The following is a 14,697-nucleotide window of genomic DNA, read 5'->3' as shown; positions in this document are numbered from 1 at the left end:
TTGCTAATATATCAAGATGTATAACCCAGAGGCAATTAGAAGATTAAGCCATGCGATAGTTGGAAACAAAGCAACATGATAATCGTGTACTTGTAAATTGATTATTGGAAACCTAGGAACAGTGCTAGAATATATTCTATAGAATTTAACTTAGAGACAATTGACCTATAAAATACCCACTCTGTATTGTTTAACAGCACAAAGCTACTGCGGTAATAGCTTCTAAACACTTTGTTTAATGAATGAATTTCTAATTAGAATACAGTACGATGTAATTGGTAATAATTCTGTCAATTGATTCTCTTTTTTCAACAATCGAATCATTCCTTCCTCTTGGCAATAACGGGACTGTTTAGATTGTGTGATTTATACTGTTTGATGACGTTGAAAAAATTCGTTTTAGCTTTAGGAGATATCAAATACTTGACTGAATATAACTGAAACTGTTCAGCAGCAATTAGCCAGCTCAACTTGATAATCAACGGCATAACTATGGCATTTGAACCAGTAACGACGACAATAAATTGTTCAGTTTAGGTAGTACCATAATTTTAGGCGCCACACAATTATTATAGCACGTTGGCAACCGTTAAGTTGGAAAATTTAGATACAAAGGAACAAATTACCTTAAAGAAGGCGAGTTACTGCAGAAGCCCAAGATACGCCAGTAATTTAATTTAGTTGGCTTAATTACTGCTGCAAGTTCAGAAATATAAATCAGCTGTTAGGTAGGAACTAAGAACGGGGAACAAATTTAGAGTAACGGAAATCTGCTAAAATCGACTCAATTTTGCCATAGTTACGGTCTTTTTGTTTTACTTCTTTATATATGCTTCGATTCGATTGGGCAAGTTTACCTTGGTGTTCCAGTGGAACTTTAAATCGTACTTGTTTTAGTATAGGCGATAGAATGAGATACTTTTTACATTGGCTGCTTCTTAAATTTTATCAATGTTTGACTTTAGTTAGTAATTTTATTAATTGACTTTATTTAGTTTAAGACACTTTAAGCCCAGATTATCGCCATTTGATGAAGTAATTACTAAAGTATATGAACATAATTTTCATAGAATTATCCTGATATAATTTTTAATTTTTGCTAATTTTAAGGTATAATTGAAACTATTTGAATTTTTTAAATATTTTTATGGTTTTTTGTAAAGTGACGGATTTTTACAACTTTCGTGAATCGATAAGGATCTTATCAAAATCTGTATGAAATCTACGATTATTAACGTAATTTAATTATCACAAGACTTCCAAATGAAACGACCGCTTTTGCGGCCATTCCTTTTCGGATTTGTAGGCCCTCGTGAATTAAAATTGTCCTCTGATGTTTCGCACGCCTGAGTTGCTTGCATCTTCAGAGGTGATTTGCTCTAAAGCTTCAGCTCAGTGTCGTGCTTGCAGAACATCAGGATGAAATTGAAGCGGCAGTCTAAAAACTCACCAGTTTTTAAATGAAGGACGTTTTTAATTCGGCATATTTTTATACTTACTACGTTTTATTAATGATGTACGGTTCAATATCATGTTTTAGACAAGTTTCAAGACTCCTTTTCTCAAAACTAAAAAGAATCTTTAAAACTAAAATACGAATTTTTCGCCATTTTTTGGTATTTTGTTACGTTACTGCTTTTGAATAAATATAGAATCGAACATGTCTACCCAAAACTTGATGGATCGTATTATATAAAATGTATGAAAATAAAATTAAGCAATGGGACTTTTTCAGATACTGCAACCCACTGCAATTTAGATTTTCGTCAAGAATTAATAGCATTGCTTGAACGTCTTAGATGGAACAAGACATTTCTAATTTAAAGAAAATTAATAAAAAATAAGAAAAAATAGAAGTCGCTTTTCATATTTCTGCTCTAGATAATCTAGAGCCGCAAAAAACGAAATTCAACCGTTTTATAGTTGAAAATAATGATTCAATAAGCCATACAAATAACTAACTCTGTAACGTATGTCCGACTACAATTCGGTTTATAATAAATTGCACTTTTGTTTAAACTGCGCACAAATAAGAGACAAAAAATATCAAAATGCATAAATGTAACTATGTTTATGAAAACTGGATTAAAAAAACCATCAACAATGATTTAACTCGGGTTGGACTGTTCTAGTTTGACGGACTTTCCTTGTTCTGGTTTCCGGATAGCTTCATGCATATGCAAATTAGGTATAATGCTACACATTGCCGAAAAACTTACAGTTTACAATTTATGCCACACATTTCCATATGTTTGGATGTTTGCTTTTAAAACTGCAACATAAAAAGCTAGAAATGGGGAAAAATGAAAAACGAATATTGTATCTCGCGTTGTTCTATCAACTTGGCAATTTCAAGCTTTAAACAGTTGGCAAAGCTTTTGAATATTTATTAGAAAGGCTTTACAGAAAAGGTAATTTTTCATGGCCAACTGCGCAAAATTTTCTTTCAGCTTTGGACACTGATGGTGTATTGGAAATTGCTACTTTGCATTTTAACACAAGTTTATGGCTGTTTCAACGTCTTTGTGGAAGTTGTTCGCATTACAGGCAATTGCCGCTCTATGTGAAAAGTGTTTCGTAATTTCATTTTATATACCTAGACTGATTACCGTTGGCACTGCCAAGAGCCCCAAAGCTTATGCAACATTTTCACATGTTCGTTTGATAACCTTTTACTGCCACAGAAAAAAATACCCGCAGAAAAAAATACTTCCTACGGTTATGTAAAGTGAGTAATTTGAAGCTTTTTACAGCGCAGAAAACATTTGAATATTTAAAAAGACTTCCAGAGGTGTGAAAGTTGTGTGGGTGTTGAAAGTTTATTAAACATCTCGGAAAAAGTTTGCGGTTGTATATTAACCATTGTGTTTCGTTTTGAATGTTGATAATTTCTTTAGTTAAAAGAAAATCAAATATATGTATAGATTATCAATTTACACTAATTTCCTTAAATGCTTCCGAATAAAGTTATAGCAATTGAAATTTAGGCAACCTTTAAAATATTAGGACCAGTAATTAAACACCTACAAAGTTGAAAATATCTGAACAATTTCAGTAGATCTCGTTACATATTTTATATCTGTTGAAGTAACCTGAGAAAGGAAAGCTTTTGAATATTTATTAGGCTTTATTAACCGGGCAATTTTGCTTGGAGAACTACTTAACATTTTATTTTAGCCAGGGATGGTTATGGTGCTTTTAAAATAACCGAGTTTGCATTTTAATCAGTGCTAAACTTTTTCTTCTACGTACAATTTCTGGTGTGTTTAAAGGGTGTTTTCGTATCATCCGATTTCGGCATGTTTTTAAACTGGATTTAATGTGAGGCTCTAAGATTTATCGATATACATGAATAAAAAGCTTAAAGTTTGTAATTCTTAAATTAATGTGTTATCGACACTCAATTTAGAGGTTTTTTGTTCTGAACAGTGCTATTGGTAAATATGTGTTTTTTATTGCTAAAAAAGTCGGTAAAAGTTAGTTGTATGTTTTCTATTACATTTGAAAATGTTTGTGGTAGGTGTGCTAATAATTTTTCACAGGAAAAAATCTTATGCAGTAACAATTCCTCGTAGAATGATGTTTTAATTTTTGAAATTAAATATGGAAGAACCTTAATTGAAAGTCGCTTATTATAAGGTTTATTTTTCGGCACAACGTAGTAGAATACATTACTCAAATATTTCACGAGATTTTAAAATTTTAACACCTTCGTAGCAACAAATTTTCGGATTGTAGTATAGAACGCCAACTTCTATTATATTTCCACATTAAATGGCATCCTGAAATACCTGGATATCTTCACACATATTTGAACCTGCCGCAAAGTATGAGATTTTAGTATGAAATCAGTTTGTTTAATAATATAAGCATTTAAATAAACTACTTATCGACTTTCGGGCTTTCTAATTTTGCCCAGCAACAAAAATTCCCTTAAAATAATTTGTTAAATTAACATCGTAGTTCAATAATTAACGAAATTTCCTGCTTAAGTTTCCGGGCGAATCTCAATACGTTAATTTTGATCCCGAACGAGACCGAGGTTATAAATTCCAACACAATTTTGTTTTAATTAATTTCTCTCTAAAGTGAGCGGGATGCGATAAACATCTCAAAGTGAAATGTGTTTTATAATTGAACCGCAAATTTCAATCTGCTCTTAAATATTTAATGAAGTTAATAGGACTCTTGCAATTGAAATGCTGAGAACATGAGGCTTAGTGATTAACGTTCGACTTTTAGGAACTTTAGTCTCGAAATAATAAATTTGTAAAACAAATTCTTGGACTTAGTTGTTGCGCATGGCTTGGACACCTATTAATTATTTTATGAGAGTCTGAGTATCCGAACATCCTTTTTTGGATTACCTGGATCATTTTTGCAACTTACAAATAGGTGTTTCTAGTTTAAAATATTTTCGTTCGATTTAATTGCATTTTCATTATCCCTCTGCTATTGCCTTTAAACTGAAAGTTCAACCGCACAGTTTCTAATACAGTTTTAATCAAGTTAAGAAGGTTGCAAATTCAAATTAAAAAATGTGGATCAGTCAAATGAGGAAATGCAGTATTTCAAGTATTGGGTACATTTTCAAAAAATATCCCCTCTTGAATTCTTAGCTAATGTATTGTATATGAAACTTGATTCGTTTTAGAAAAAAGTAGGGGTACAGTGATAGCTCAGATCAAAATATTAAAATTTTTTATTGATAAGCATTTTAAGGCTAATATTTATTTCAAATGGCAACAGAAGGCATTCGACTGACAAAGTACTATATTTTCAAACATTTAAACCACGTTTTTGTTATGGTTACTATTAGGTGTATTATAAAGTGTATTTATGTTAGCTCATTGAGGGACACTTGAGAAAGTGAGCAGAAACTTCCGGTGACACTTCTTAGGTTTTACTTGCCATAATTAATGAAAAAATTCAGTGTATAACTGGAAGCATGGCACAAGACGTAGAAGTGGTTTCATTTCCAATATCGTTTATTACAATTAATGATCAACCAACGGACTTCCTGAATTGAATAAAATGCGTATTCTTTACTATGTTTATTTATAAGTAATTCGAATTCCAGAGCGCGATAACCACCATATGAAAAATCGAGTTTTTATTCCAACAGATACTTATAATCGCTAAGAATTGAATGGTTTAATCGATTTTATATATCTGTATGTATGTATATGTAAACGCCTATTTTTTCCTACTTTATATATATTTATTTGATTTAATCTTGTGTAGGTTCAGTAGCTATAATCAGAACTGCACGGTTGCCTTTCGATTGGATTTAATTATTTTCTTGGTCCAAATTTGCTCATTGTTATACAGTTTATTTAGTAAATAAAGTACACAGTTCTCGACGTATTATTTCTTAATGTGCCTGTAGAACGTTGTTCAAGTAAAGTTTTATCTCCCATCCATTCGTCTAGGCATCTTGTTTTTTTTATTCCCAAATACAACATGTATTTATCAGAAGTTATGAGTACGTAATATTTAATGCTATATTTAAAATTTTCATGTAATGCCTACATTAAAGGTGTCCGCTAATCGTAGCAATGATTCGTTCAATCAATGCTTCTGATAAAGTATTCTGAATTACTGTTTTTGCCACAGGACTTACAGGACTTTGACTTTCTTCAGTTGATCTTCATTGGTAGCTTTTGAACTTAAGCATCGCATATGCAAATACGTGAAGAAGGTATAAGGCGACAAGTTTTCTTAGTTTCATTTTTAAGACGGGCTTCAATTCATGAAATTAATTCTGACACGTTTTAGGACCCACTATTTTAATTAACTACGTTCCAAAATTATGTCCCTTACACTATACAGTAACAATTCTATTAAATTTCTCATCTATATGTGCACAACATGTCATCAATATTTTGTAGTTCAAACTTAAAAAAAAACACTTTTTTTAGGTCACCACGATTTAATACGAAAAACTTTCTATATTTCACATAAATACTCTATACATACATATATCGAATCTATCATTACTTCAAAGTGTAAGTATGTGAACCATCATTCAACTACAAACGTAAATCACTTTGATTTGAGTCCCATCATACATAAAAACCTGAGCAAACAACTGTTTCGTCCCTTATCAACGAATATTGAAAAATCGTCATAAAAAGTAAGGTTGTCTTTTGATCAAAACTTGGATCTCTTGTTGAGCCTTCGGTAGGTGTTAAATAAGATGACAAATTTAGTTAACTTATTAAAATAGGGAATTAAACTGTTTGAAACTGTAGATTTATTTAATTCTTAACTTATTGTCTCAAATTAGGACACAGACGAGTATCACGCTCAGGTGTCCAAACTTTTTGACATCCGAATATTTCTTTTCTGTTTTTCTCTCGTGTTTTTATTACTTTTCTTTTTTTTACTATTATGAAATTATGAAAGACTGTGCTGATCAAAATAATATATTGTATAATACAATGTGCCTATTGTAAGTGTAATGTAATTACAAATAACGTGATTGCTTAAAGTTTATAATTGAGAATAAATATTATTATCATTCTCGCCAATTACAGATTCTGTAAATTTCAGTCAAATTGATATTGTTTAAAATATGTGTCTAAAATACTTTCTACATTTGCTTGAGTAAATTTGAACATGTGAATATTTTACTGTCTACAGAAAAAACGAAAATATGATTGTTTAATTGTATTATTATACAGTTTGAACCTCCTAATAGACCTGTATGTGTAAGAATGCATTCATGCGATTATGCTAATTTTGCCTAATTACAGCGAGGTGGTAAGTAAGTAATCGAGCGTTAATCGGGTAAGTTTCCAAGCCCTAGTTATTCTCAATCGATAAGCGAACGAACTGTTTTGATGGGAATCTAGTTAGCCCAAGAGGACATCAGTACTTGACTGATGATTTACCAACACAATTTGGAACGGAAACTCTCATCACTCTGCATTAGGTGGATGTGGGGTTATTTCATTTTTATTTGTTTGTAGAATACATATTTTATACTTGCATGTTCCAACGAATTGAACTTCTTGATCAGTAGTTTACGTATATTGCATTGTGCGAAAAGTACCAGTGTTTTTACGATATACTATTATATATTAGGGAAGTGATAATTAATGGAAGAAGTAGGTACCAATTTGTTCAAGTATTAATTAAATGTGAGCGGGATGTGAATCCCAGAAATTGGTGAGAAACTTGGTAACAAAATTGATTGACTTATCAAAGTTGCTCTTCTAAGTTATGCTATTGATGTGAACTATTTATAGAATTTTCAGTTGAATATTAAGCGAGCTGGTTGGGCTGAAAGCAGAAATACTCACTAATACCTAGCAAATTTTAGAAATTTTGAACGAATTTTTATATGCAGTCTCAATTTAAATATCCTCAATTTTATGCCGATATAAAAGCATCAGCTTATATTCTTTTGATTGTATGAATAAATATTTGTAATCTTAAATATTAGATACAGAAGTAACAAAACCATTCTGAATTTAATCAAAAGTAACAAGTATAGAGAGTAGTACGTGAAAACACATTTTTGACGCGAACAACAGAAAAAAAGGATATTTTACAATATATGAGAATTATTAACCATTAAATATGTGAATAATTGTATGTTCCCCTTAACACTCCTACAAAGATATGCTTCTAATAAATTCTCATGTCTAAGTTTAATTAAATACTTGTGGTATCGAAGGAAAATAAATATTAAATAACTTATTATTTTTATGTTGATGGACTAGATAATTTATTTAAAATTACTCCTGATAAAGCAAGTAAAAGAGCGATTTAGTAGCACAAATATCACAATAATCTGTGAAAAAAAAATTACGAGAAATGGTGCAAAAGTGAAAGAAATAATCTATATTTTTTAATTAGGTGTTCTCGCAAAATGTCGTTGAATATCACGCAAACACGTATGTGCCTTTACCCAATAAAATCCTCAGAATAATTATAGCACAATCTTGATCAAAGTTGATTGGTATATTGAAACTCAAAGCGACAAACAGAGGTGCATATTTCTCAAAGTTTATTTTGATTTTCTATCTCAGATCGATATATGCAGAAACCGCCAAGTAAAAATATATTATAGAAGTCTTTCTCTATTCAATTTTACACATTTTACTGCTATATTGAACGGTGAATACCACGTCCATCGCAACTAACCTGCTCTTAAAACTATTGACAAAATCGAAAGTTTTACGGCAAAATCTCCGCACAATATTCTGTTGAACCTTCGTAAAATTGAGGAATGGTAAATTGGTCGTTTCCAAAAAGTATTGAATGTTAGAACATTACATTTATATTTCATTTAGCATGACTTCGCCTATTTAACCGTTCGTCCATGTATTATTTATCGCGACTATTGACTTATAATGGGTTTAGCAATAGCTCTTTTTAAACGTGTGGCAATATTGGAAATACTTGGAAGCAGCTCAAAATAACATAAAAAAACTCTATATAATGATAAATTAATAATAAGCCAGGAAATATAGGATATTATAATAAAAAAAACATCATTTAATAGCAATTTTCTAATTATTTCTGACAGTCGTCATTACATCTTTAATATGGTTAATTAGAAAGCAGTTACTTAGGAAATATAGATGATCAATACATTAACAATGACAATAATTAGGACTTCAGCAACAAATTCTAACCTAATGGGAAGTCGATATATAGATTGGTGTAATTTTTCAAACAAAATATTTTTATTGTGTTGGGAAAAAATGCGTCACAGTGTGTGTCACAAGTCATAGTCACATTCTTTCGGTCTCAATGTATTAAAAAAATTGCTTTGCAAGTCTATATTAATGTTGCTGCAATTAATTAATTGCGGAAAGGCTTACGAGCATTCTGAATTGAATGTAAATGTACCTTTATACTTTCTGAAGCGAGCCCAGCGCAACGGAAATTCCTTTCCTGGCACGAATAATTCAAGACGAGACTGTGCAGCACAGGGTACAATGCATGGAACGTGAGTTTTAATAATAAATGTGATACCTGATCAAAGCACGATATAATAGATAAAAAATGTAGCGTAGATCAAATGTTAAAGTGTAGGAATTGCTGCAAAATATAAGATAAGTATCTCATTCTTGTGTTTTAAAACTTTCAATGAATTTATCTCTTATACGAAGATAAAAGCAACAAATGTAAACCTACATTCTTAATTTTTCGGTTCCCAACAAGGAATTTATTTTATATTTACATAACGTAATAGAGAATGTCGATTGTAATCACATAATCTCACGGCACAGGGTTATTTAAATGTTCTGTGCAAACTGCATATATTTCCAGAACATTTCTTTTACAGAACACGTAACATTCATCCAACCTGTCAGCCTCTACAGCACCAATTTTTTTCCAATTTTTCCAAATGGCAACCTATACCAAGTGGAGGATCTAGAAAAGGTCCTTAAAACTGTAGTCGTTGATATAAAATATCTGAATCCGCTGATTGTAGATTCACGCGAGAAAAATAGATAGCGACTAAGCAGATCTTTACCAGCTTGCTTCTTCAATACCCCTTTAAATAAAATGCCTTTGACCATGAATTTTGCCCGTCAGGCTCAGATAATGTGAACAAAAAGGTTTGAAACCCCGTCATGGGAGTACCTGCTTGTGACATGACTAAAACCTGTTCTTGTACGATACATTTCTGACTGATTAATGTCAGCCAACAAACTTTTTTCAAGGCTTACTAAAATAACCATTGAGTTTAAAGAAAAAATATTAAACGAATGCCTAACACGCAAAACGTGTTAAACCCCATAGTGTTTGCACATAAAAATGATTAAGTACATAATAAAGCACAAATGTGATATAAGTGCAGTTACCGGCAAACTCAAATAATAGCTTTAGCGTCTCGGGAGGAACTTATTTATCATTACATAGAGCTTACAGTTGTTCTCACGAGCTTTATTGTTACCACTGTGCTCATATTTGGTAAATAATTTCAGTTTTAGCTTGCTGACGAAAACTAGAGGCGACCCGATGGTTATTGTATATAAAATAAATAAGTATAATTTTTAGTACGGTAGGTACCCAGAAAATGTGCAAATATTAATCAGGCTCCTAGTTTATGCTAAATATCCACTCAAGTTGGAAACCATAATATATTTTATATGACATAAAATAAATTCGACAATAAAATGAGAAACAGGGGCAAATGGGATCGAAACGATTCTTATTTACGAGCATGTCGTAATGGTTGAAGGTAACAGTAAAAGTTGAGTCGTATATTAAATGGGAATAAAAAAATTCTGGTCCCCTTTGTATATTTCAACTATTCTGTAAATTTTTTGTTATTATGCAAATAATTCACCCAATGCTCTGTAATTAAAGAAAATACAGATGTAAACATGTAAACGTTTCAATTTGCTCTTCAAGTGATTCTCATCAGTTATTCCATTTCCTTAATTAGTGCCTATAAGGTTTCAAGCTGGTAGTGAAAATTCTCAAATAAAGCAAGTACAACATAAATGCTTTAAAATGTTTTGGGGTGCGCGTCATGGAAATTATATTTATCTTCATTATTCTTCAGGAAACGAGTTCCCTGGCTATGGAAAATACTTAAACTCAGGTGTACCTATCGTATCGTAAAGTAAATAATTGATAAGACATTTTCATCTTTATCGTCCTGGGTTGCTAAAAAGTACCTGGAATTTTCAGATCATCTTTGAATTGATTTTTTGCGTATTTCTATAAGTCAGTTAATGAGTTAATAAAATTAGAACATTCACGTTTTTTTATTACAGTTATTCTCCTCAAGAGCAGTTACAACTTTTGGTGCAATTCTTATCAGGCTGGGAAGAACAGAGTTAGTACAGCTTTTACATACGAAACCAACTAATCAAGCGAAGTCTATAAAAAACTATTTTCTTCCAAACATGATAGTACAAAAGTGTTTTCCTAATCGCTATTGTGGTTGTTAAGCTTTTAATGGCAGATACAGTAACAATTTCGTGACAATACTGCTAGATGCTTGTTAATGTTCTTCTTTTCAATTTTTACGGTTAAAAGAAGAGATAAACATACAAACAATTCTATCGTTAAGTTCAGAAGAAAAATAAGGATTTTAAAAGGCTAATCATGATTACCATTTAAAAAAACATATTTTTGTTTTTTATCTCGTAAATCAAGTTGACTATGACAACGAATGCTAGTTTATTGGATTCAACGCAAAAGTTCTACCAAGGGTAATTTCAACTTTTTTTTCTAAGTTAAGAAGTTTACGAAATAAGTGATAATTAAAAAAGTGTTGATTTCTTGTATTTTCAGGATATTTCCGGAACCAAGTCGGGTACCTAAATTTTGATAACCGTAATGGCAAGTAGGAAGTTGCATTCTGCCCAATTTTGCCCATTTAACGGATCCTCTATTTTTAAACATGCAGAAGTTACTCATACAAGATTCAGAAAATAAAATGGCCACCTTGTATTTTTATTTATTTATTTATTTAACCAGAAAAGATTTACAGCAAATTGTAGATAACACTGTAAAATTCTGCAGAGGTAAATACAGTTACAGTTAACAAAAATATAACAAAATCCTACACACTAACAGAGAGTAAAATTTTCTTGATTGAGCTGTCAAGAAACATTTCTTATTCTATTAGATTAGATATGAAGGTGCATTATTAACAGTAAAAACTCTAGAACTCGGAAAGATTTTATCGAATCCTTCAACATACTGAGGCGTGATCTTTTACTCTTATTATTTATCTTTCATAATCATTGTTTAAAAACGGGTTTTTCCAGAAATCCCTCCTGAAGATTAAATATTTCTGGATATTTTCTGGATATATTTTTGGATATATATGGAGATTTTCTTGTGTTCAAGGCCATTTTGACAAAATGCCTTAAAAAATATCTTGATTATCCAAGTTTTATTTGTGCCAAATCAAATTATGTAGGATATGGATAGGGTCTTTTGGTTTCTCAAACCAGTTTCTCGTTTTTTGTTCCATAAAAAATTTCGAATATGTAAGAGAATAGAAATAATAGCTTATTTCAATCTTCTTTAAGTGGGACTAATGGTAAGAACCATTTGGATGAAACCATTACAACTAATGCAATTTTATAGTTAAACAGGTAGTTAGAAAAATTGGATGGAATCATCTTTCAGGTAGGTGGACATCGATTCTTGAAAAGTTTGGAATTTGGCAATGGTGAAAAGGATGCTACTATTTGTAAGAATAATTTAAAAATTTAACGCGTAATTATCAGTTTCCGCATTCGATTCCATCCGACATTTGTAGCTTGTTAAAGCGGTAAACATTTTGAATTGAATGAATATCCTTGCAGGACTTGAGATTATTACTAAGAATCGGTTGGGTAGGGCTCTTGAAGCCGGATATTTCCTACATTTAGTTTTATTTTAGCACGCCCATTACCTTTTATTTAAGAAAATATTTTCGAGCGGCTTTGTTCTATTTCAAATCAGAGGTTGAAGACATCTAAGGGACGGTATTTGCGACTCTTTAAACATGTTTTGACGATGTACAACATTGGAAATTTTGATGGCATGCTTTCACCTGTTTTTTGCAAACATAAAACGACTTGTCACAGTCTATTCGATCTGAAGGGAGTAAGTCATTCTCAAATTTTCAAGCCATTCTCAAATTTAATTTGATCTACGTTTTCTTTTATAGCAAAGTGGCATTTTCACAAGCAGCGACAGGTACATCGGCATAAAACTCCTAATGACTATATTTACGTGATGAATTCATAGCTACGCTTTAACCCATTTTCTTCAGCGTTTGGAAAATAGCAGTTTGTGTTGGAAAATAGCAGTTTGGCTTGCTAAATGTAATAATTGGCAAACTTTACTTAAAAACCTTCATGTTAATTTAGCCTCCAAACATTCACGATTCCCCAACTGAATGCCTGCTAATCAAATATTTGCTTAATTCTATGGTTGGTATGTCATACTGCAATTTTAGTCAGTGCATGAGCCATTAATTTTATAATTTTGGAATAATTTTCGAGCCGACTGATCCAGGTTCCTGAATTCGATTCTCGCAACGATCTATTCTAACCCTATAATATTTTTTATGTATAGATTAGATCAACGAAACCAAAAAATACTATATTTAAAAACTAAATATGAAACATAAAGTTAAAAAGAAACACACCACCAAAACAACTTAAAGAACCATTGTTAACTTTCAATTCTTAATTACCTGTATAACATTCAAGTAATAGTTTGTAAAATACCTAGCATTTTTAACTGAATTCAAAATAATTTGTTTATGCGTCTTTCCGTTAACTAGTTGATAAGTATTACAATTCAATCTAAATTCTATCAAATTAATGTTAAGTGGATGCTCTTCATCAAATATGTAAACCAGAAATTACAAATTTCATTACCTAAGACTTAAGTCCATACCGGATCCTTAAGTACAGCATATTGGAAGCTTGGAAAACATATTGGAATAGAAACTTCCGCAATCAGAAATTTGAGGGCTCTGAATTAGATGTTATTAAAGGGCAATGAACCTGAGCCAACGATGTCGAATGCATGTTGGGAACACAAGAAAACTGTTGTCAAGTCCTGTAGTTAACATACAGGACTGCAAAAGAAAATTAATATCTAAGTTAGAACAATGCTTCCGAAACTAGCTAATAAATCTAGAAACATTATCTCTGTACCAACAAACAGTTAATAGACTTGACTTTCTACATGCTCACTCATCATATGAAAAATGTTTTGCTAAAGCAGCTGAAGACAACTCATTCGTCACATGGCGCGATATCACAATTTTCAGCTAAGGTAAAGTGTGAAGGAAGGCTGTCGAAGGAAAAGCTAACTAATGTGGTGAGGTGAAGAAACCAATGTCCAGGTGCATATGAACGCTAGCTAGTTCAGAAGAATTTTAACTTATAATATGATCACCAATTTATAGTATATAAAAAATAATGAAAATGACGATTTATTCATAACAAATTGTTCTCATTTTGATTAGGCCGATTCGAAAAATTCTTGTCGGCCTCACTTGTACAAACCTTCAGTTCAAACAAAGTTCAGTTTCAAGAATCATTTTCAGACTTTTTTTAATTAACATTTATTCCTGATTTTCTTACAGTGGGTATCGAACTTGATATCTTATTCCTCCTTCTCTTTGAATGCTCAATACTTTTCTGATATAACATCCAAAAACTATTTATTCCGCCAAAAGCTTTAGTTCCACTTTTCGTTCTAAACAACAAATTAAATACCAACTGTGAAACGGACCTTAGTAATTGCTGCACGTCATCATTCTTGCTATGAAAACGCTGTTTTTTTACTATAAATATTAACTTTGGATTACGCACGGGTTTCAATCGTCAAAAGCCATAGCATGTCTACTGTGCGGACAACCATTCAGAATGGCTTATTAATTAATTATATGAATCAACTTGTAGATGAGTTTTATATTGTTGAGGCAGGACTTTCAGATCAAATTAAACGAGTAGGTAAAAAATTTAATATTAGGACTATCTTCAAAACTGAAAATACAATTGGAAGTAAAATTTCAATAACAAAACCTCATGATATAATTGAAAATACAAAAAATTCAATTTATAAAATTCCTTGCGAATGCAATAAATTTTATATAGGAGAAACCTCCAGACCATTACACAAAAGACTCAAAGAACACCAATCATACATAAAAAACCGAGAATATCATAAATCACACATTTGTCAACATGCATTTGATAATTG

General features: G+C 31.4%; 1 protein-coding gene and 1 long non-coding RNA gene across 3 annotated transcripts in view; both read right to left on the bottom strand.

Moving 5' to 3' along the window:
• Window positions 1–14,697, bottom strand: part of LOC125504445 (hemicentin-2-like) — a 387,752-nt gene that overhangs the window by 72,758 nt on the left and 300,297 nt on the right. The gene's annotated exons all lie outside the window — the stretch shown is intronic.
• LOC125504447 lies at window positions 9,158–9,618 on the bottom strand. The gene is made up of 2 exons (XR_007281496.1): window positions 9,497–9,618; window positions 9,158–9,393 (listed from the first exon to the last, which is right to left on the bottom strand). It is a non-coding gene; the product is annotated as an uncharacterized LOC125504447 (long non-coding RNA).

The sequence above is a fragment of the Dendroctonus ponderosae genome, unplaced genomic scaffold, assembly GCF_020466585.1.
Source record: "Dendroctonus ponderosae isolate FM_Combo_2020 unplaced genomic scaffold, Dpon_F_20191213v2 Dpon_F_20191213_5, whole genome shotgun sequence".
NCBI classification, from domain to species: domain Eukaryota; kingdom Metazoa; phylum Arthropoda; class Insecta; order Coleoptera; family Curculionidae; genus Dendroctonus; species Dendroctonus ponderosae.
Note: the sequence above shows the minus strand (reverse complement) of the source record. Positions and strands in the feature narration are given on the sequence as shown.